At 37.2% G+C, this 23850-nt stretch overlaps 1 pseudogene; it reads right to left on the reverse strand.

Moving 5' to 3' along the window:
- Positions 1 to 7535, reverse strand: part of Chia-ps1 (chitinase, acidic, pseudogene 1) — a 242906-nt pseudogene extending 235371 nt beyond the window's left edge.
- Positions 7536 to 23850: the final 16315 nt, after the last annotated feature.

A 23850-nucleotide genomic window follows, 5' to 3' on the forward strand; every position in this document is an offset into this window, starting at 1 on the left:
GTAACAAAGTTAACATATAGATGGATCTTTATCATTGTCTCAATTCTCATCATTAAATACAAATCAGTTCTGCTGGAAGTGTACATCTTCACTGAAATACTTGGATTGAGACATCAGATTCCATGGTAATTGATCAGCTCTTTGGAGAAGTCATTAAACTTTTAGGTTTATCTCCCTTCCTTGGAGATTCAGTTTCTGTGATATGCAGTAGAGATAGGCATTGCTTTCAGTGATCCACTTAGCTTTAATGCAAGACATGAAAGGGGCATTGTTAGATATAAGACCTTTTACTGAACTCAGTTGTAGTTGGAAACCATAGATTAGAGTCTTCCTAAAGATAATGTTACTACTGAAGGAAGATGTCTCCTGAGTATTCCAGAGCATTGGTATGGCTAAAATACCTAACCTGTCAGTTGCTGGAAAAAAATGTTCAGTTTATTGTTAAATCAAGCAAAACTTTCATAAAATTCATCAAACATTTATGATTCTTGTGAGCAGTGGTATTCACTTTCTAATGGCCCACAGTTCTAGCTTCCTGAAGTAATTAGCAAAGATTGCAATTTTTTTTGTTTTCCAAAAACAAATAAAAAATACTGACAGATAAAAGATGAACCACATCACTGATGTTTCTATCACTATGGTATCTTTTACACAGTCAGAGCAGGTTTTATATAAAAAATAGAATTGTGTACTTCTTTGATATTTAACATATGGTGTCACTCATAGGTGGCAAAAGTCCCACAGCAGAAACTTCCTAAGAAAACACTCTTCACACAAGTAATTCAAAAGAGAAGTTATGACCCAGGTCATACCACAGACAAAAATAAACAGAAATTGGAGTGATGTAAACATGAAATCTGAAGTTTCCAAATTATTGAAAGAACATTGAGATATCTCCATGTGATTGATTTGGACCATGGATATATTTTTTTATCTTTATTAATTTGAGTATTTCTTATTTACATTTCGATTGTTATTCCCCTTCCCAGTTTCTGGGCCAACATCCCCCTAACCCCTCCTCCTCCCCTTCTTTATGGGCTTCCCCTCCCCATCCTCCCCCTATTACCACCCTCCCCCCAACAATCACGTTCACTGGGGGTTCAGCCTTGGCAGGACCAAGGGCTTCCCCTTCCAATGGTGCTCTTACTAGGCTATTTATTGCTACCTATGAGGTTGGAGCCCAGTGTCAGTCCATGTATAGTCTTTGGGATATTTTATTATGTATTCCAGGCTTATAAGCTATTATTGAAAAATTAATGTAGCTTTGTTGTTTTATTCTAACTAACAAAAATAGGGAAAGCAATAAACTGAATTGATTTAGAAATTATAGACTGGTGAGATTAATTGTAAAATATATAATAATGTATTAATATAAAATACACAAATCAGTAATTGAATATCAAGAATATAAATTATTTTTTAAAAGGAAAATCCTTGGGGAGAATTTTCTCAAAGAAAGATAGTTAAATTAAATTTCTAACAGTTAAATTAAGCAAACCTAATACCATGACAAACATAAATTTAAATTTCAACTTCATAGGTCAGTCTATTTATTTTTCTCATGATAGCAATAATAATAGAAGATGAAACCTAATCAATATCATCAAGTATATGAATAAAAAGCTGTGTACTGCTGATATAAATATAACTAGGTACAGTTACAGAGGACAGCATTATGACATTTCTCCAGAATGGTAGAAATGCCATATGATCAAAGGCACAGTCTTTAGTTTATCTCAAAAGCAAATGCACCCAAGGTTTTCAAGAGGAGGCTGTGTGTCAACATTAATTGTAGCTTGATTCACAAATTCAACTTAAGTCACAGTAATTTTTGAGAATTTGGTGACTGGGGAATGTGGTGTGTTCTGCATATATCCAGAAATAATACTCAAACATTAAAAAAATGAAAGTTTGGTTTGTTTCTCTTTTTAAAATATATTTTTGAGACTGGTAGGCATGGTATTAAATGAACTAGGTGGAAGACAGGCAAATAGAATATGGTCTGAATTACAAAAAATATCTACCATATTTGAACACATAGAATGTGAAAATAGAATGATGATTCTCACCGAAATATAGACACAGTGTTGATCCAGGAAGGATATTTCAAGAAGTATGTTTAGGAAGAAGGCTAAACACATACAAAATATGGGATGAAGTAACTTGTATCCTAACAGGGTTGAGACATACAGAAGTTTATGCAGAATCCAAGGCCATGAGTGATAAAAGAAATAAAAAGATAAGAGATACAGCCTGTCTCAATTGAAAACTGAAGGATATACTGCTGGAATCATCATGCAATTTTGTTGGTTCTGACATACATTTTAGGAAGCACTGAGATATAGCAACTATTGGAACAATTATAACAAACCAGTTATCTCTGTCCTTACCTGTCTTTCAGATAATTTAATGCTTCATAGTCAATCAAGTCCTGCTCACTTGTGTTGATAATCTCATTATTCCGCATCCCAGCAAAGGCACAGATTAAGTGGGTACACAGACAAGGGTCAATATTACCAATTTTGAAACTCCCTACTGTTGGTCTCTCCTTAGCCCAACTGGTATAGTAGCACATCAGCTGATAGGAAGATCCTGTGGAAAGTTATCAGAGGAATACTGTCCTGATGTAGATGCCTGTAACATTGGCTAACAATTTTGCCTTTATTATTTTATTAGTTGTGTATCAGACACAAGTTATTCAGAAATAGATGAGTGCTGTGACTATTTGTGTAAATGAGTACAACTTTTTAACCAGCCAATGACTCAGTTGCTTATAATTGTAGCAAATTCATAGTCAAAACTCAGATAAGTTTTTGGGCCTTATGAAAAAACCAAACCATGAGAAAAGGACAATATCTGTAAAACCCAGAGGTTATCAATTTCAAAACTCTCAACTCATCTCACTAGGTAGGACAACAGAGAAAACTGCTGCTCATCTACTATCCAAGAGACAAATCTAATACATTTCCTTTAATCAATTGTGTTTGGACATTTGAGTCCATATAGCAAATGAAAATGAATCATGATTAGCAGAAAATTGCATTATAAATCATTAAAATAATGAATCAGGATTAAAGATTTATGTTGAAGAATGGTTTGATCAAAAACTTACCCAGGTGTGCATACAGAAGAATTGCTAGACCTAGACAGAGAGAGGTAGACAAAACACATTTCTTATTCTGAATCAATTAGTGTAACCATAACTATTGGTATAACATAAAGTTTGTAATCCTTGTAAGATTACAAAGCCTACCAATTACAGGTCATTATATCACACAAAATTTGATTTTTGCCAAAAAATATTGCTTCACCAATGTGGGGACCTTAAAGTTATCACGTCTTTCAAACTCCTGTTTACAGAGTAGTCCAACCTATCAATATTTCATGTTTTACCATCAGTGTCCTAATTGTTATTTAACATTAAGTCTACTACAATTACAAGAATTTCTAACTGAAATTATTCACAATTTTACCTGCTTAGTGGCCATACATTTATGAATTTAGTTTTAAGAGCCATAACTAATCAAGTCCTCTTCAGAAGATACAACATCTAAAGCACATAACTGAATATCTCCTTGAGCCATTTTGATGTTTGAGAGCACTGATCAAAAGCAGTTGCCAGAAAAAATATAGTGACTCATACCAGTTATCATTTTGGACTCTCAGTTGGCAGTTTAGGATGAATGTCTTTTCTGTTGATGGCTTTTTTGCTTTCTTGTTATGTTTGTGTACGTGTGTATGTACGTGTGTGTGTGTGTGTGTGTGTGTGTGTGTGTGTGTATGTGTGTGTGTGTATTTTGAATCATAATGTCATTGGTTACCCAAATATGCTTTTCTGTTGTACCTTTCAAGTGGTGAGTTTTAGGTGTGGATCATCATCATGAATTTACAGCTCCTATAATCTGATTCTTTTACAAATTGAGATTCAAGTCATTTGAATAACTTTCTGAAACTGTACTAAGAAGTACAGAAAATAGTAAGCTTTGAACAACTTGTCTTAAAACAGTGACTTACTGTAACTCTTTGGATAATTGTATGTCTGTCTATGATAGTTCTATGTCATCAAGGAAAAAGGATAATGGAGGGAAAGTGTAAAATGATTCTGAATAGAGAAGAGTTAAGAAATGTGGATAGCTCTATCTCAGATTCTCTTGTTCCCATCACTTAAAATATGCTCAAGGACAACAATCAGAGTAAAGTCACAGAACTGAGTCACAGAACTCCTTCCAGTAAGGAGGAATAGGAAGAGGTATGGGGTAATGAATGGCTGGACAAAGACAAACAGCAAAGGACCCTTGAATGAATGTGAGACATTAGTGCCATTCATGTGGCATCAATATTCTCCCACAGATAGACTTATGAGAGCTAGACGAATCCTGAATAAAGTGACACAATTTGAAATGATAAAGAATTTGAAAACATAATGCTCTAGAGTTAAAACTGCTTCAGGCAAAAATAAGACTTTATGTCTCATTTTCTACTTACCTGTGACAACAATGAGCTAGGCCATGATCTCTTCAGAACTGCTACAGAATGCTTCACTCACTCATTTCAGACCCTGATTATTACATTTTCTATCTAGTAATTTTTATGAGAATATGTGTGTGTGATTAATAAACCAATAGTTAGCTACTGTTGACTTATCTCCTTTAGTATCTATCCCCATATACATAAAATGTCCTGTCTCCTAAAAGTGAGTGAAAACTATCACCCTAGACAATAATGTATTTGAAATGATTTTGGCTATTCCCAGAAATGCATATTCTTTTCAGAAGAGCAGTTCATTTTTATTGTGCATGCTTCCTATATAATTGAATTCTTATTCAAAAGTAATCAAATTATTCAGTGGAAGATTTAACCATTGTCAAACAATTTAATATCTTTCTTTAGTCATTCACATGAAAGTCTTAAAGTGAGTGCCTGAGAAACTTTATCTATTTCATGGTCACTTTCTAAATATTCTGCCAACTCTTGTTCTGTTGAATTCTAGGTAAAGTTACTAGCCATGCCTTTGTCTAAAAATAAGTGTAACCAAGCATGTTCCTTTTCCAACTCAGAAACAACCTCTATCTTCTATACATATGCTGATATAAAAATAGAGTCCATTCCCAATCACTAATACGTAAAGTTGATTATGGCAAAATTTTTCCACTCCTTCAATATCTGTCACATATTTTAGGATTCTGTTCTTAGAGTTCATTTCAATTTACTTTTCCAAATTCTTTATGATACTAGTATATCATATTAAACTTCTAGTTAAGCAAGATTGTTCACATACTAATTCAAGATGCCATACCCAGTCAATTGTAAATTTTTATCCATTGGGATTGCCCAATAATATTAATTCATGGAACTCAAGAACAGATCCCCTTGTTATCATTATTGATATTATCTTCCTCTTAATTGCTGTAGAATTTCCAAAGAATATTATCTATATTTTATATAGTATTGATATGAGATTAAACACTATATTAAGTCGATGAAAATTTGTACTTTTTATCATACATAAGTGTATTCACATATAGGGGAAATATCTTGTTTCTATATGGATGTAGTTCCCTTCAATAATAAATTTGATTATATATATATATATATATATATATATATATATATATATATATATATACATACACCATCTTAAGCAGGGAAGAGAATGTGGGATAACTGGGAGGCATTAAAGATTCTAGGTTAGTATTAGGCACTGTATATTTGCTGGGAAGATAGGACAATGAGACAGAGCATGGTATCTGAGTCCAGGTAACCAACCTTGTGTTAGAACATAGGTTAGAATAAAGGGTAACTTTTACATTATATCTAATCTGAGAAGAGCCCAGCTATACGAACAATTTATTAACACATATATTTTGTGTCAGAGTTTTATTTCTGGGAGCCTGGAACTAGCAGGAAGAACCAGTTGCAAACTTTTACAATACCAGAGTTCTTGTGAGTCCAGAAAGATTTACCTGTTCAATAAGTTTGCAAGTTTAATGTATTCATCTATGATAAATAGTATTTTATGGTTTGATTGCAATTTACAGGCATACACATCATCTAGCAGATATTTTGTGAGGAATGACTTACTTGAAAGTTACATTAACAAATTGTAAAGACATTATGTTATGGGTTGGCATAAGGAGTTCATTTCACTCTGGTACTATAATATCTGTTGTTCTGATGAAGTAAATACATAGTAAAACATTACAGAGATAAATGTAGACTTAGAGTTCTAGAATATTGACCATTATTTATGGCATTTAGGGAGAAAATTCTACTGGGCCACCCTACTGACCATAGATCATTACATTCCCTAGAAACTTTACAGCCATACAAGGTTTGGACCCTGAAGACATATGTCATTCAAACTCTTCTACAGTGGTTAGTAAAATATAGCAATGTCTGCATGTTCCATCTGTTGTGTCCTAATTGCTGTAAAATTTGAAATCTGTTACCTCTGCCAGTGATACTGAATGAAATTATTCACAAGGTTCTCTACTTAGTGAGCAAACATATAGTAGCTTCAGTCCCCAGAGTCGTAATGAACCAAGCCTTCCCCCAGTCAAGACATCTAAAATACAGCATTCAATATCTTTTGAAGTTAGCCATTGTTTGCATCTATCTGTTAAAAGACTGTGCTGGCTATATAAAATGTTTTCTCTGAGATATCATTTTTAGCAACAAAGGAAATTTAGTTTTGAAGAGGTTTTCTCTTTGTATGAGTTGATTTGCTTTGTAAATCAGGATATCTTATTATGTAGGCATGGAGGGATTTCTATTGGAGAGAGTTCTGACTGTACCTCTTTGGTGGTAAGATTTGGGATTTGAATCACTATGTAAGTAGAACACCTCTAATGGGAATCTTTTAAACATTGTATTTAGTCTTGTCTGGAATGAATTTATGAAGCTGAAAAATTGTGTAGGGCACAGATTTGAAACAACTCATAAGGTTTCAACAACTTGATTTAAAACACTCAAATCTAGCTCTGTGAGTAACTTAATGTTTCTTCTTGTGTCAATTTAAGTCATCAATGGAAAATGACAATAAAGAATAAATGTAAAATAATTCTGAAAGTCGCAGGATAAACAGACCTCTGACAGCTCTAACTCAGATTCTACTGATGCCTGTCTCTGCAAAAGTTATTCTAGAAAAGTGATATGAAAAGGAGCAGAATAGGAATTTCAGGCAGGTGGTAGAGCAAGAGAGACAGGGGAGTGAATGACTGGGAAGGTACAGCAGACCAAGCATTGAATGAAGTTAAGACATTACTGCTATGCCTGTGGTATCAGTGAAGGCAGAAGTATTCTCTTAGTCCATGGACTTACGAGAGTTAGGGAAGGATGGAATAAGAAAAGAAAATTTGCAATTATAGGGAAGGATGGAATAAGGAAAGAACACTTGCAATTACAAAGATTGGAAAAGCATAGAGTTGACATGTCCAAATTGCTTCCTTGTCAGATCCTGTGAGGGAAAACTCAGTCAAGACTGAAGTTCTATACCTGATTATCAACTCACCTGTGGCAAGAATGAGCTTGGCCATGGTGTCCTCAGGATTTCTTCTGGAGAGCTTCTGTTGGATTTTTATGCTTTGAGATTATGGTTATGTAATGTTTCAAAGTGGAAAGTTTGGATTAGGAAGTCTTTGTGGGTAATCTTTGTATTCATAGCTTCATACTGCTGAATAAACTCCCTTATTACACAACCAGCCCCTTCTATCACCTGTTCAAGCAAAATAGCTATGTTTCCAACAAGTGGGCATATCTTCATTTCACACATGAGTCATTCAGCTAAGATCATATTCGCAGTTCCCAGAGACACAGCATTTCTTTGAATATTGTATATGTTTTATACCTAAGAAAATCTCATTCTTATTGGAAAGTAAGCTAGTTGATTCCATGGAAAACATTGTGCTTCTTTCCTTCATTTACCTTAATCCTGAGATCATTGGCTTAGGACATTTTTCATGTCATAGGAAACTCTCTGGACTTTGTTCCAGTTATTTTTTTTCAGGAGGCACTTTATGGGCCAAATTGTGTTGCATCTCATACCCCCAAGTACTCCCTCGTCCTTTCATTCCATCTCTTGACATACAAAGTGAGGAAAATGATTCCCTCTTGTTACTACATAAAGATGATGTTAAAATGCTGAATTTATACCAATGTCAGGCACATAAACAGTTTTAGAATTCTATGTTTAGTATTCATTCCAAGCCTCTGTCTCCAAACAGTATGTGACACAAGTTCTATTAAAACTTCATTTCTACTAAATTATCTACATTCTATCTTAAAATGCACTTTATCTGACTCTCTTCAAGCTCTCTTGTCTGCCATGTTTTTCAGTAGAACCGATTCTTTAAAGTCCAGATCAGGACATCTCTTTCTCACTGAATAATATTCTCTTCCTCATAATACTTGTAAACATTCTATCACATATTTTTGTCCTAATTATATGAAATAATATGGTGATACACCACAGTGAGGATATGGACAAAAGTGTATTTATCATAGAACACAGGCCCCTTGCTTGAATGTATGGACAACCACATGGTTGTCTCTATTGAAAACATTTTGTAATTTAAATTTGCCATTCAACCTAGAATTATTAAGACTTCATGGTTTGTTTCCCATTCACAGGGGTACACAAATTTTGTAGTAATCCTCTCTGGAATGATGCCCTTATAAAACCACCATTGATAATCTGTAAAAGCACTTATTTGATTTTAGAGGGAGGATGTGTACTTATGTCCCTGTATCATTTCTCATCCTCTTATAAAATGACACTTAAGGCAGGAATGATCTGTTTAGATTTAAATTTCAGGTTACATATCATTATTTTAAAGAAGTCAGGAAGGAACTGAAAATCACATTCATAGTCCAGACCTTAAAGATAGTAAAATACATGGCTCCTCATTTGTTCTTACTGAACTATCTTCTGTCAACTATTGTTGATTATCTAGAGAAATTCTGTCTAGATAATTGTATACCCCACAATATGCCGAACATTACTGTATTAATTACATACCCATGAACATTTCTACTTGCCAAAGAGTTTAATTCTTCACTGAACACACTTCACAGGTGATTAAAGGTTGTGCCAGCATGAAAGGCCAAACTGAATAGCAGACATAGGCTCATCAATGTACTAACTATAATCATATGCATACTAGTAGCAATATTCAATTTGAGCCATTATATTTATGTGATAAAAATGTATACGATACATATGTATATAAGAATGACATAATTATGCTATGATCTGAAAGATTAATAAAATATACTCAAAAAGCAAAGAGTCACAATCACTTAGCACAAGTTAGCAAGTATCCCTATACTGAGAAGTAGCAGAATTCAGTACATTTATCTTCTTATACCTGCCTTTCATTTTTGGAATTATATGCAATTATGTCATTTCTCTCATTCCTATCTCCAAAAACTTTCAGGTATCCTTCTTAGCACACCCGAATTCATGGCCTTTTTCGCTAATACTTATCTTACAGATAAGATAAGGATATATATATATATATATACATATATATATATATACATATACATATATGTGTATGTATATATATATATATATATATGTGTGTGTGTGTGTGTGTGTGTGTGTGTGTGTGTGTGTGTGTGTGTGTATCCTGCTCAGTTGATATAATTTTGTATGAACCATTTGGTATTTGGCATTCAATAAATAATTGATGTGCTCCTTCCTTAGATAGTATTTTGTCCCATTCTCAGTACTCCTTTTTTGCTTGCAGTACTTTATATAGGACAGAAGTTTTGTGTAGCTTATCCATTCACATTGGCATACCATTGCTGTTGCCCTTGTTTAGCATGTGTTTAGGCAGGCATACTGGTGAGATTTTACCAGTGCTGACATTAGAAGATGTAGTATTAAGAAAACTTTCTGATCCTCTGCATCTTCCAACCTTCTGCCCTTTGTCCTATAGTTGTTTTATTCATAGGTTCATTGAGGCTAGCATTCATAAATATGCATTTTGATTGCTTGTCGCTTTCAGAAAAAGTTATTCTGTTACAAAGAGCACTTTCCTTGATATGGTTTGAGGATTACACCTACTTGTTGGTATGAGAAAACATATTTACAGAGTGTTTGGGTGTTATAGTGATTTAGTAAGTTTTTGGTTGTAAGTCCTTCAAGATCTATGATTTCACTAGCCATTGTCTAGTTTCTAGTAAAGACATAATATTCTACCTATTGAAGAGTGCATAAATACAGTGACACAGGGTTTATTACAATCAAGTTATGTGTGTTAGCACTGCATCATAAGAGTTATTGTGCTCTTATGATCCTTGTTGTGCTTCATAAGCATAAAAGTTACAAAGGATATTTAGAGGTTTGGTTCCTTGAAAGCATGAATTGTACCTTCTAATGCCATGTAATACTTCTTCAGAGAAGAGTCAAAGTCCCCTGGGCCATGTGTCTAAAGAACATCAGGGATAGATGGAGGGGATTGGGTGAAATTTGAGAGAGTGGTGGGGAAAAGAGGAATGAGGAGAGAGGAGAGCAGGGGGAAACAGTACTGGGAGAGACTACTGGATTGTGGCGGATATTACTGGGATGAGAAAGCCAAGACAAAGGAAATGACAAAGAATCTTTGAGCTAACCCTAGCAAAGACTCCTAGCAATGAAGGATTGGAATTGGAACATACTGTCTTCTATAATCAGGCAAGATTTCCTGTGGAATGATTGGGACACCAACTCAGCCATAAAACCTTATATGCACATATTTCCCTACCTACAAGATGTGTAGGGGTAATAAATGAGGGAAAGTTGAACTAATAACTGTTCCTGCTTGATACCCATACCATAAAAGGGACCCCCTTACCCCCGTGCAACACTACTATTTTGCTATACTCACAGATAAGGGCCTAGCATAAATGTCATCAGAAAGGCTTCCCCCAGAAACTGATAGCAACTGACATAGAATCCCATTGCTAAAATATAGTGGAGTTTAAGGAATCCTGTGAAAGAGTGGGCAGAAAGAAGGGTTGAAGGAAAAAAATGGGTCAAGGAAACCACATGAAAACCTACAGAATCAACTAACCTGTAGGGGCTCATAGAAACAACTGCCAAACAGAGAGCATGCAAAGGATAGTTATAATTTACACTTGGCAGCTGGATCTTCATGTGGAGCTCCTAAAGTGGGAGAAGACTTTGTGTCTGAGTATATTGCCTGATTTCAGATACTTCTTTCCTACATGGACTGCCTTGTTTAAACTCAAGAGATGAAGATGTTCCTAGTCTTAATGCAATTTGATATTCCAAGATATCCTATTTTAGGAAGAGAAGGAGTGGAGAGGTAGATTTGGGGCAAGGCTAAGGAAAATGGGGGATTAGGACAGGAGGGAAGAGAAGCTGTTGTCAAGATGCAAAGAAAGAATCAATCAAACAAACAAGTAAACAAAACAAACAAACAATTTCCCTGGTGATTAGGAATACAATGAACAGTGCTAACAGAAAATTTCATATCAGAAGTGTTTCCACAAAGAAATTAGAGAGATCTCATACTAGCAATATAAAAACAAACCTGAAAGCTCTAGGGATAAAAAAGAAGAAGAAAACAAACTCACTGAAGAGGAGCAGATGGCAGGAAATAATCAAATTTAGGGCTGAGATCAATCAATTAGAAACAAAGAAAACAAGATAAAGAACCAACCATACGAAGAGCTGGTTCTTTGAGAAAATCAACAAGATAGACAAACCCTGAGCCAAACAAAGTAAAACAGAGAGAGAGAGAGAGAGAGAGAGAGAGAGAGAGAGAGAGAGAGAGAGAGAGAGAGAATTCTAAGAAACAAAATCAGAAATAAAAAGAGAGACATAAAAACAGACACTGAGGAAATTCAAAGAATCACTAGTTTGTACTTCAGAAGACTGAAATTGGAAAATCTTAACAAAATGGAAGATTTTCTAGATAGATACCACTTATCAAATTTAAATAAGATCAGACAAATTATTCAAACACCCCTATAACACCTAAGAAAATAGAAGTCATTAAAATTCTTCTAACTTGATCATGGTGGATGATTGTTTTGATGTGCTCTTGGATTCGGTTTGCCAGAATTTTATTGAGTATTTTTGCGTCGATATTCATAAGGGAAATTGGTCTGAAGTTCTCTTTCTTTGTTGGGTCTTTGTGTGGTTTAGGTATAAGAGTAATTGTGGCTTCATAGAAGGAATTCAGTAGTGATCCATCTGTTTCAATTTTGTGGAATAGTTTGGATAATATTGGTATGAGGTCTTCTATGAAGGTCTGATAGAATTCTGCACTAAACCCGTCTGGACCTGGGCTCTTTTTGGTTGGGAGACCTTTAATGACTGCTTCTATTTCCTTAGGAGTTATGGGGTTGTTTAACTGGTTTATCTGTTCCTGATTTAACTTCGGTACCTGATATCTGTCTAGGAAATTGTCCATTTCCTGTAGATTTTCAAGTGTTGTTGAATATTGGCTTTTATAGTAAGATCTGATGATTTTTTGGATTTCCTCTGAATCTGTAGTTATGTCTCCCTTTTCATTTCTGATTTTCTTAATTTGGACACACTCTTTGTGTCCTCTCGTTAGTCTGGCTAAGGGTTTATCTATCTTGTTGATTTTCTCAAAGAACCAACTTTTGGTTCTGTTGATTCTTTCTATGGTCCTTTTTGTTTCTACATGGTTGATTTCAGCTCTGAGTTTGATTATTTCCTGCCTTCTACTCCTCCTGGGTGTATTTGCTTCTTTTTGCTGTAGAGCTTTTAGGTGTGCTGTCAAGCTGCTGACATATGCTCTTTCCTGTTTCTTTCTGCAGGCACTCTGCGCTATGAGTTTTCCTCTTAGCACAGCTTTCATTGTGTCCCATAAGTTTGGGTATGTTGTACCTTCATTTTCATTAAATTCTAAAAAGTTTTTAATTTCTTTCTTTATTTCTTCCTTGACTAGGTTATCATTGAGTAGAGCATTGTTCAATTTCCACGTATATGTGGGCATTCTTCCCTTATTGTTATTGAAGACCAGTTTTAGGCCGTGGTGGTCTGATAGCACGCATGGGATTATTGCTATCTTTCTGTACCTGTTGAGGCCCAGTTATTGACCAACTATATGGTCAATTTTAGAGAAAGTACCATGAGGAGCTGAGAAGAAGTTATATCCTTTTGCTTTAGGATAGAATGTTCTATAAATATCCATTAAGTCCATTTGGCTCATGACTTCTCTTTGTCTGTCTATGTCTCTGTTTAATTTCTGTTTCCATGATCTGTCCATTGATGAGAGTGGGGTGTTGAAATCTCCTACTATTATTGTGTGAGGTGCAATGTGTTATGCTTTATTAAGGTTTCTTTTGCGTATGTAGTTGTCCTTGTATTTGGGGCATAGATATTTAGGATTGAGAGTTCATCTTGGTGGATTTTTCCTTTGATGAATATGAAGTGTCCTTCCTTATCTTTTTTGATGACTTTTAATTGAAAATTCATTTTATTTGATATTAGAATGGCTACTCCAGCTTGCTTCTTCTGACCATTTGCTTGGCAAGTTGTTTTCCAGCCTTTCACTCTGAGGTAGTGTCTGTCTTTGTCTCTGAGGTGTGTTTCCTGTAGGCAGCAGAATGCAGGGTCCTCGTTGCATATCCAGTTTGTTAATCTATGTCTTTTTATTGGGGAGTTGAGGCCATTGATGTTGAGAGATATTAAGGAATAGTGATTATTGCTTCCTGTTATATTCATATTTGGATGTGAGGTTATATTTGTGTGCTCTTCTTCTCTTTGTTTTGTTGCCAAGACGATTAGTTTCTTGCTTCTTCTAGGGTATAGCTTGCCTCCTTATGTTGGGCTTTACCATTTATTATCCTTTGTAGTGCTGGATTTGTAGAAAGATATTGTGTAAATTTGGTTTTGTCATGGAATATCTTGGTTTCTCCATCTATGTTAATTGAGAGTTTTGCAGGATACAGTAACCTGGGCTGGTATTTGTGTTCTCTTTGTGTCTGTATGACATCTGTCCAGAATCTTCTGGCCTTCATAGTTTCTGGCGAAAAGTCTGGTGTGATTCTGATAGGTCTGCCTTTATATGTTACTTGACCTTTTTCCCTTACTGCTTTTAATATTCTTTCTTTATTTTGTGCGTTTGGTGTTTTGACTATTATATGACGGGAGGTGTTTCTTTTCTGGTCCAAACCGAATCCAAGAACACATCAAAATAATCATCCACCATGATCAAGTAGGCTTCATCCCAGGCATGCAGTGATGGTTTAATATATGGAAAACCATCAACGTGATCCATTATATAAACGAACTGAAAGAACAAAACCACATGATCATTTCATTAGATGCTGAGAAAGCATTTGACAAAATTCAACACCCCTTCATGATAAAAGTCCTGGAAAGAATAGGAATTCAAGGCCCATACCTAAACATAGTAAAAGCCATATACAGCAAACCAGTTGCTAACATTAAACTAAATGGAGAGAAACTTGAAGCAATCCCACTAAAATTAGGGACTAGACAAGGCTGCCCACTCTCTCCCTACTTATTCAATATAGTTCTGGAAGTTCTAGCCAGAACAATCAGACAACAAAAGGAGGTCAAGGGGATACAGATCAGAAAAGAAGAAGTCAAAATATCACTATTTGCAGATGATATGATAGTTTATTTAAGTGATCCCAAAAGTTCCACCAGAGATCTACTAAAGCTGATAAACAACTTCAGCAAAGTGGCTGGGTATAAAATTAACTCAAATAAATAATTAGCCTTCCTCTACACAAAAGAGAAACAAGCCGAGAATGAAATTAGGGAAACGACACCCTTCATAATAGACCCAAATAATATAAAGTACCTCGGTGTGACTTTAACCAAGCAAGTAAAAGATCTGTGCAATAAGAACTTCAAGACACTGAAGAAGGAAATTGAAGAAGACCTCTCCTCAGAAGATGGAAAGATCTCCCATGGTCATGTATTGGCAGGATTAATATAGTAATAATGGCCATTTTACCAAAAGCGATCTACAGATTCAATGCAATCCCCATCAAAATACCAATCCAATTCTTCAAAGAGTTAGACAGAACAATTTGCAAATTCATCTGGAATAACAAAAAACCCAGGATAGCTAAAACTATCCTCAACAATAAAAGGACTTCAGGGGGAATCACTATCCCTGAACTCAAGCACTATTACAGAGCAATAGTGATAAAACTGCATGGTATTGGTACAGCGACAGACAGATAGACCAACGGAATAGAATTGAAGACCCAGAAATGAACCCACACACCTATGGTCACTTGATTTTTGACAAAGGAGCCAAAACCATCCAATGGAAAAAAGATAGCATTTTCAGCAAATGGTGCTGGTTCAACTGGAGGTCAACATGTAGAAGAATGCAGATTGATCCATGCTTATCACCCTGTACAAAGCTTAAGTCCAAGTGGATCAAGGACCTCCACATCAAACCTGATACACTCAAACTAATAGAAGAAAAACTAGGGAAGCATCTGGAACACATGGGCACTGGAAAAAATTTCCTGAAGAACACACCAATGGCTTATGCTCTAAGATCAAGAATCGACAAATGGGATCTCATAAAACTGCAAAGCTTCTGTAAGGCAAAGGACACTGTGGTTAGGACAAATTGGCAACCAACAGATTGGGAAAAGATCTTTACCAATCCTACAACAGATAGAGGCCTTATATCCAAAATATACAAAGAACTCAAGAAGTTAGACCGCAGGGAGACAAATTATTACAAAATGGGGTTCAGAGCTAAACAAAGAATTCACAGCTGAGGAATGCCGAATGGCTGAGAAACACCTAAAGAAATGTTCAACATCTTTAGTCATAAGGGAAATGCAAATCAAAACAACCCTGAGATTTCACCTCACACCAGTGAGAATGGCTAAGATCAAAAAGTCAGGTGACAGCAGATGCTGGCGAGGATGCGGAGAAAGAGGAACACTCCTCCATTGTTGGTGGGATTGCAGACTGGTAAAACCATTCTGGAAATCAGTCTGGAGGTTCCTCAGAAAATTGGACATTGAACTGCCTGAGGATCCAGCTATACCTCTCTTGGGCATATACCCAAAAGATGCCCCAACGTATTAAAAAGACACGTGCTCCACTATGTTCATCGCAGCCTTATTTATAATAGCCAGAAGCTGGAAAGAACACAGATGCCTTTCAACAGAGGAATGGATACAGAAAATGTGGTACATCTACACAATGGAATATTACTCAGCTATCAAAAACAATGGCTTTATGAAATTCGTAGGCAAATGGTTGGAACTGGAAAATATCATCCTGAGTGAGCTAACCCAATCACAGAAAGACATACATGGTACGCACTCACTGATAAGTGGCTATTAGCCCAAATGCTTGAATTACCCTAGATACCTAGAACAAATGAAACTCAAGACGGATGATCAAAATGTGAATGCTTCACTCCTTCTTTAAAAGGGGAACAAGAATACCCTTGGCAGGGAAGGGAGAGGCAAAGATTAAAACAGAGACTGAAGGAACACCCATTTAGAGCCTGTCCCACATGGGGCCCATACATATACAGCCACCCAATTAGACAAGATGGATGAAGCAAAGAAGTGCAGATCGACAGGAGCCCGATGTAGATTGCTCCTGAGAGACACAGCCAGAATACAGCAAATACAGAGGCGAATGCCAGCAGCAAACCACTGAACTGAGAATAGGTCCCCCGTTGAAGGAATCAGGGAAAGAACTGGAAGAGCTTGAAGGGGCTCGAGACCCCATATGTACAACAATGCCAAGCAACCAGAGCTTCCAGGGACTAAGCCACTACCTAAAGACTATACATGGACTGACCCTGGACTCTGACCCCATAGGTAGCAATGAATATCCTAGTAGAGCACCAGTGGAAGGGGAACCCCTGGGTCCTGCTAAGACTGAACCCCCAGTGAACTAGACTATGGGGGGAGGGCGGCAATGGGGGATAGGGTTGGGAGGGGAACACCCATAAGGAAGGGGAGGGGGAGGGGGATGTTTGCCCGGAAACCGGGAAAGGGAATAACACTCGAAATGTATATAAGAAATACTCAAGTTAATAAAAAAAAATTCTTCTAACTAAAACTAGCTTAGAACAAGATAGTTTTAAGTTATAATTCTACCAGACTTACAAAGAAGAATCTAATACCAATACTTCACAAACTCTTCCATAATATAGAAAGAGAATGAACAGTGTAAAACACATTGTATGAGGCCATAATCACACCAAAAGCTAAATTGCCCAGATTCAACAAAGAAAAATTTAAACCAAATTTCCTAAGGAACATTGATGCAAAAATACTCAATAAAATACCCTCAAACTGAATCTAAGTCATCATCCAGAATCATCAAGTAGGCTCCATTCCTGAGATACAGGAAAGTTTTACACTGTGAATATCCATCAACATAATCCACACTATAAACAAACCAAAACAAGAAAGTCACATGATCATTGCATGAGATGCTGAAAAAGTCTTAGATAAAACCCAACAGTTCTTCCTATTAGAAGTATTGTTGAGATCTCAGATACATAACATAAACATAATAAAAACAATATATAGAGTGACAATAGACAGCATCAAATTAGAGATAAAGCAGACCCACTAAAATCAGATACAAGAAAAAGCTACAATCCTCTCCCTATTAATTCAATATACTATTGATGTTCTAGCTAGAGCAGCAAGACAACCAAAGGATATCAAAGGGATACTAATGGAAAAGAATCAATATAAGAATATATATTCAAGGATGGTATGAGTATAAATATCAAACCCAAACATTCTACCGAAGAACTCCTACAGCTGATAAATACCTGCAGCAAAGTGGCTGTCCTGTAAGGTAAAGAGTATAGCCAGTAAGACAAATCAGCATCCTACAGATTGGGAAAAAATCTTCACTAACTCACATGTGATAAAGGGCTAAAATCCAAAATATGTAAAGAACTCAAGAAGCTAACTACCAAAAATCAAACAACCCAATCCAAAAATGGGATATAGAACTAAACCAAGAATTTACAACACAGGAATCTCAATGGCTAAGAAGCACCTAAAAATATGTTCAAAGTCCTTAGTGATCAGAGAAATGCAAATTAAAACAACCCTGAGATTCCACCTTATACGACTCACAATGGCTAAGATCAAAACCTCAGGTGACATCATATGTTAGAAAGGATGTGAAGAAAGAGTACTCCTCCATTGCTGGTGGGATTGAAAACTGGTACAACTACTCTGGAAAACAATTTGAAGTTTTCTCAGAAAATTGGAAATAAAACCCAGCAATACCACTCTTGGGAATATACCCAAACAATGCCCCACCATACCACAGGGACACATGTTCCACTATGTTCACAGCGCCCTTATTTGTGATAGCCAGAAGCGGGAAACAACTCAGATGTCCCACAGCAGAAGAATGAATAGAGAAAATGTGGTTCATTTACACAGTGGAATATTACTCAGCTATAAAGAATGAGGACTTGCTGAGTTTTTCAGGCAAATGGATGAAACTAAAAATACCATCCTGGGTGAGGTAACTCAATCCCAAAAGTACATGCCTAGTATGTTCTCACTTATGAGTGGATATTAGCCAAAAAAGTACAGCATACCCAAGATACAGTCCACAGAGCTCAGAAAGGTCAACCAGCAGAAGGGCTCTAGTGAGGATGACTCAGTTCCACTTGGAAGGAAGAAGAAATCAACCATGAGGGGGAAGGACAGGAAATGGAAAGGGGATGGGGATCAGTGAAGAGGGGGACATGATTTGGTAGTGGTTGGGGGAAAGGTGTTTTGAAGCCCTGAGTGCCAGCAGAACAATGGAAACAGGCAACCTCGGGAGGCAGGAGGTTGAGAGGACCCTCTAGAATATACCAGAGACCTAGGAAGTTAGAGACTCTCAGGAATCAAAGGAGTGGGAAGGATCCTAGATGAAATGCCCTACAGTTGGGAGAGGTAACTTATTGAACTCACCTCCAGCAGTAGGACAGGTCATCCAGTGAGGGATAGGGTTGCTATTCCACATTCAAAGCTCTGACCCATAATTCTTCATTTCTAAAAGAAATTCAGGGATGGAAATGTAGAAGAGCCTGATGAAAAGAAGGCCTAGCAACAGGCCCAAAGTGGGATCCAGGTCAAGGGGTGGCCTGAAGACCTGACACCATTACAGAGGCTATGGGGAATTCACAAAAATGGACCTATCATGACTACCCTCCAAAGGCCCAACAAGCAGCTGAAAGAGTCAGATGTAGATACGTGCAACCAACTAATGAGCAGAAGCTGCTAAACCCTCCGTTGAATTAGGAAAAAGCTGGAGGAAATTGAGGAAGAGGGCAGCCCTGCAGGAGGACCAGCAGTCTCAATTAACCTGGATTCCTGAGATCTCTTAGACACCAGATCACACAGATGAAATGAGGCCTCCAACACATGTAGAGCAGAGGACTTCTGAGTCTGGCTTCAGTCAGAGAAGATGTACCTAAACCTCAAGAGACTGGAGGCCTCAGGATGTTTAGAGTTCTGGTGGGGTGGGTAGGGTGGATGGGATGGGGACATCCATGTTGATACACAGGCCGGGGTGTGGAATTGTCGGAGGGAGGGTAGTCTGGAGGGGAATACAATCTGAAGTGTAAAAACAAATAAAAAAATTAAAAAGTTTAACTAAATTGTCAGTAGTCCTTCTTTATACAAATAAAAATTGGACTAAGAAAGAAGTAAGGGTGACAACACCATTTAAATTAGCCACAAATAATATTAAATATATTGTTGTAACTCTAATCAAGTAATTGAAAGACCCATATGAAAAGAAATTCAAGTCCCAGAAGAAAGAAATTGAGGAAGATATCACAAGATGGAAACATCTTCCATGCTCATGGTTCTATAGGACTGCCATAGTGAAAAATGAGTATCTTATCAAAAGCAATCTTCAGATTCAACGCAATTCCCATAAATTACAACACAATATTTTATAGAACTTGAAAGAACAATTCTCACTTTTAAATAGAAAGGGCAAAACTCAGGATAGCGAAAAGCAGTTCTGAACAATAAAGAACTTCTTTTTTTTTTTTTTATTAACTTGAGTATTTCTTATATACATTTCAAGTGTTATTCCCTTTCCCGGTTTCCGGGCAAAATCCCCCTCCCCCCTCCCCTTCCTTATGGGTGTTCCCCTCCCAACCCTCCCCCCATTGCCGCCCTCCCCCCATAGTCTAGTTCACTGGGGGTTCAGTCTTAGCAGGACCCAGGGCTTCTAAAGGTATCACATCCCTGGTCTCATGCTGTACTATAGAGCAAGAGTAATTAAAATGTTATAGTACTGGTATAGAAACAGGCATGTTAATCAATGGAATCAAATTGAAGTTACAGAAATAAACCCACGCACTTATAAACAGTTGATTTTTGACAAATAATCTAAAGCCGTGCAATGGAAAAGGGAGAACATCATCAACATATGGTGCTGATCTAACTGGATGTCTGCATGTAGAGGAATAAAAATAGACCCATATCTATCTGCTTGTATGAAGTTCATGCCCAAGTTGATCAAAGACATTAATGTAAAACTGGACACCCTAAATCTAATAAAAGAGAAAATTGGTAATAGAGTTAAACTCATTATTACAGGGGACAGCTTCCTAAATATAACATCAGTGGCCCAGGCTCTAGGACCAAAAACTAACAAATTGGACCAAAGGAAACTGAAAATCTTCAATGCAGAAACTACTGTCAGTAGGACAAAATAGCTTAGATATTGGAAAAGGGTCTTGCCAATTCTTCATCTGACAGAGAACTGATATCCAGAATTTATAAAGATTCAAAGAAAATAGTCCACAAACCAAATAACCCAATTACAAGTTGGGTAGAGAGCTAAGTGAGAATCCTCAACAGAGGAATCCATCTCAAATGGCTGAGAAGCACTTAAAGAAATGTTTTTTTTAACTTTCATTAAAAAGGTAATTTTGTTCACTTATTTATATTTAGTTCGCTGCCCTTTCCCTATCGTGCCTCAAAATCCTTTCCCCTATCCCTTCTCCTCTTTGCATCTGAGCAGTGGGGCTCCCCTGTGTATTCTCCCTTCTTTGGTGTGTCAAGGTTCTGCAACACTAGGTGCTTCTTCTCCCACTGAAAGCTGACAAGGCAGAACAGCTAGAATAATATATCCCACATACAGGGAAATGCTTTTGGGATAGCCCCTGTTCCAGTTCCAGGACTCACATGAAGGTCAAGCTTCAAATATGAGTGTGAAGGCCTAGGAGTAGTCCTTTGTTCTTTGGTTGATGGTTCAGACTCTGAGAGCCCCAACAATCTAGGTTAGTTGACTCTGTTGGTCTTCCTGTTGAGTTCCTGTCCCCGTTGGGCTTTGTAATTCTTTCCCCTATACGTCCAGAACAGACCCTAAGTCACTGTTTGACTGCATTTGTACCAGTATGAGTTAGTTGCTGGATATAGCCTAGGAAAGGACAACATGCCACTGTCTACAGGCATAACAGAGTATCATTAATAGTGTTAAGGATCTGTGCTTGCACATGGGATGGGTATTAATTTGAGCCAGTTATTGGTAAGCTATTCCGTCAGTCTCTGCTCACTCCCCCATGCCCACATTACTTATAGACAGGATAAATATTGGGTTGAAAATTTTGTGAATGGGCTGGTGTCTCTAATGTTCCATTGGGATTCCTATCTGGTTACAGGAGGTGGCTTCTTTAGGCTCCGTATCCTTAATGTAATGAGTGACAAATGATGTCACTCCATTAATTCGTGGGTGATTCCCTTATCCCAGATATTTGTCTTATCGTGGAGATCTCCCCTTCTCACACCCATTAGTTGTAGATTTCCACTCGTTTTCATGGCCAACTAGACATCTCTCCTGTACATACACACATGGTCCTGAATCCCAATTTTCCTCTGCATGCCCCCCCACTCTATGTATCCTCCTTCCATCAACCTCCTATGACTATTTTATCCCTCCTTCTAAATGAGATTCCAGCTTCTTCCTTTGTGCCTTTCGTCTTGTTTAGTTTATTTTAGTATGTGGAGTGTAAATAACATGATACGTGTGTTTTATGACTAATATCCATGAATACTGCAATGCATATCCTTTTGTAACTGGGTTACTGTACTCAGGATGATATTCTCAAGTTCCACCCATTTGCCTGAAATGTTTGATGTCCTTTTAATTTGAGAAATTCAAATCAAAATGACCCCAGACTCCATCTTTCTAACATTAGAATTGGTAAGGTAAAAACTCAAGTGATATTCCAAAATGAAGATATGTGGAACAAGAAGAACAATCCTTCCTGACTTGTGGGAGTACAAACTTAATAACAACCACTTCATAAATAATTTTGTGGTTACTCAGAAAATTGGGAATAGTTCTACCTTAACACCTAGCTATGCCATTTCTGTATCTGAAAGATTATTAGCCATCCTATAAGAACACCTGCTCCGACTGGTAAAACCATTCTGGAAATCAGTCTGGAGGTTCCTCAGAAAATTGGACATTGAACTGCCTGAGGATCCAGCTATACCTCTCTTGGGCATATACCCAAAAGATGCCTCAACATATAAAAGAGACACGTGCTCCACTATGTTCATCGCAGCCTTATTTATAATAGCCAGAAAATGGAAAGAACCCAGATGCCCTTCAACAGAGGAATGGATACAGAAAATGTGGTACATCTACACAATGGAATATTACTCGGCTATCAAAAACAACGAGTTTATGAAATTCGTAGGCAAATGGTTGGAACTGGAAAATATCATCCTGAGTGAGCTAACCCAATCACAGAAAGACATACATGGTATGCACTCATTGATAAGTGGCTATTAGCCCAAATGCTTGAATTACCCTAGATCCCTAGAACAAACGAAACTCAAGACGGATGATCAAAATGTGAATGCTTCACTCCTTCTTTAAATGAGGAAAAAGAATACCCTTGGCAGGGAAGGGAGAGGCAAAGATTAAAACAGAGACTGAAGGAACACCCATTCAGAGCCTGCCCCACATGTGGCCCATACATATACAGCCACCCAATTAGACAAGATGGATGAAGCAAAGAAGTGCAGACCGACAGGAGCCGGATGTAGATCGCTCCTGAGAGACACAGCCAGAATACAGCAAATATAGAGGCGAATGCCAGCAGCAAACCACTGAACTGAGAACAGGTCCCCTATTGAAGGAATCAGAGAAAGAACTGGAAGAGCTTGAAGGGGCTCGAGACCCCAAAAGTACAACAATGCCAAGCAACCAGAGCTTCCAGGGACTAAGCCACTACCTAAAGACTATACATGGACTGACCCTGGACTCTGACCCCATAGGTAGCAATGAATATCCTAGTAAGAGCACCAGTGGAAGGGGAAGCCCTGGGTCCTGCTAAGACTGAACCCCCAGTGAACTAGTCTATGGGGGGAGGGCGGCAATGGGGGGAGGGTTGGGAGGGGAACACTCATAAGGAAGGGGAGGGGGGAGGGGGATGTTTGCCCGGAAACCGGGAAAGGGAATAACACCCGAAATGTATATAAGAAATACTCAAGTAAATAAAAAAAAAAAAAAAAAGAAAGAAAATATTCTTTAAAGTGAAAAAAAAAAAAACAAAAGAACACCTGCTCCACTATGTTCATAGCAGCTTTATTCTCAATAGCACCAAAGTGGAAAAAAACAGATATTTCTCAACTGAAGAATGGGTTCAGAAAATGTTCATTTACACATGGAATACCACTCAGCTGTTAAAAGATATAATGAATTTTGTAGGAAAAATGGGTGGAAAGCTAGGAATGCTAAAGAGAACATGACTCTGGGAATCTCCTTGGGGTAACTATACCTAACAAAACTCAAAAAATATAATTGATTTGCTATATAGTGCTCTTACTATGGCTAGGTTTTGG

This window comes from Rattus norvegicus, chromosome 2 (genome assembly GCF_036323735.1).
Source record: "Rattus norvegicus strain BN/NHsdMcwi chromosome 2, GRCr8, whole genome shotgun sequence".
Lineage (NCBI taxonomy): Eukaryota > Metazoa > Chordata > Mammalia > Rodentia > Muridae > Rattus > Rattus norvegicus.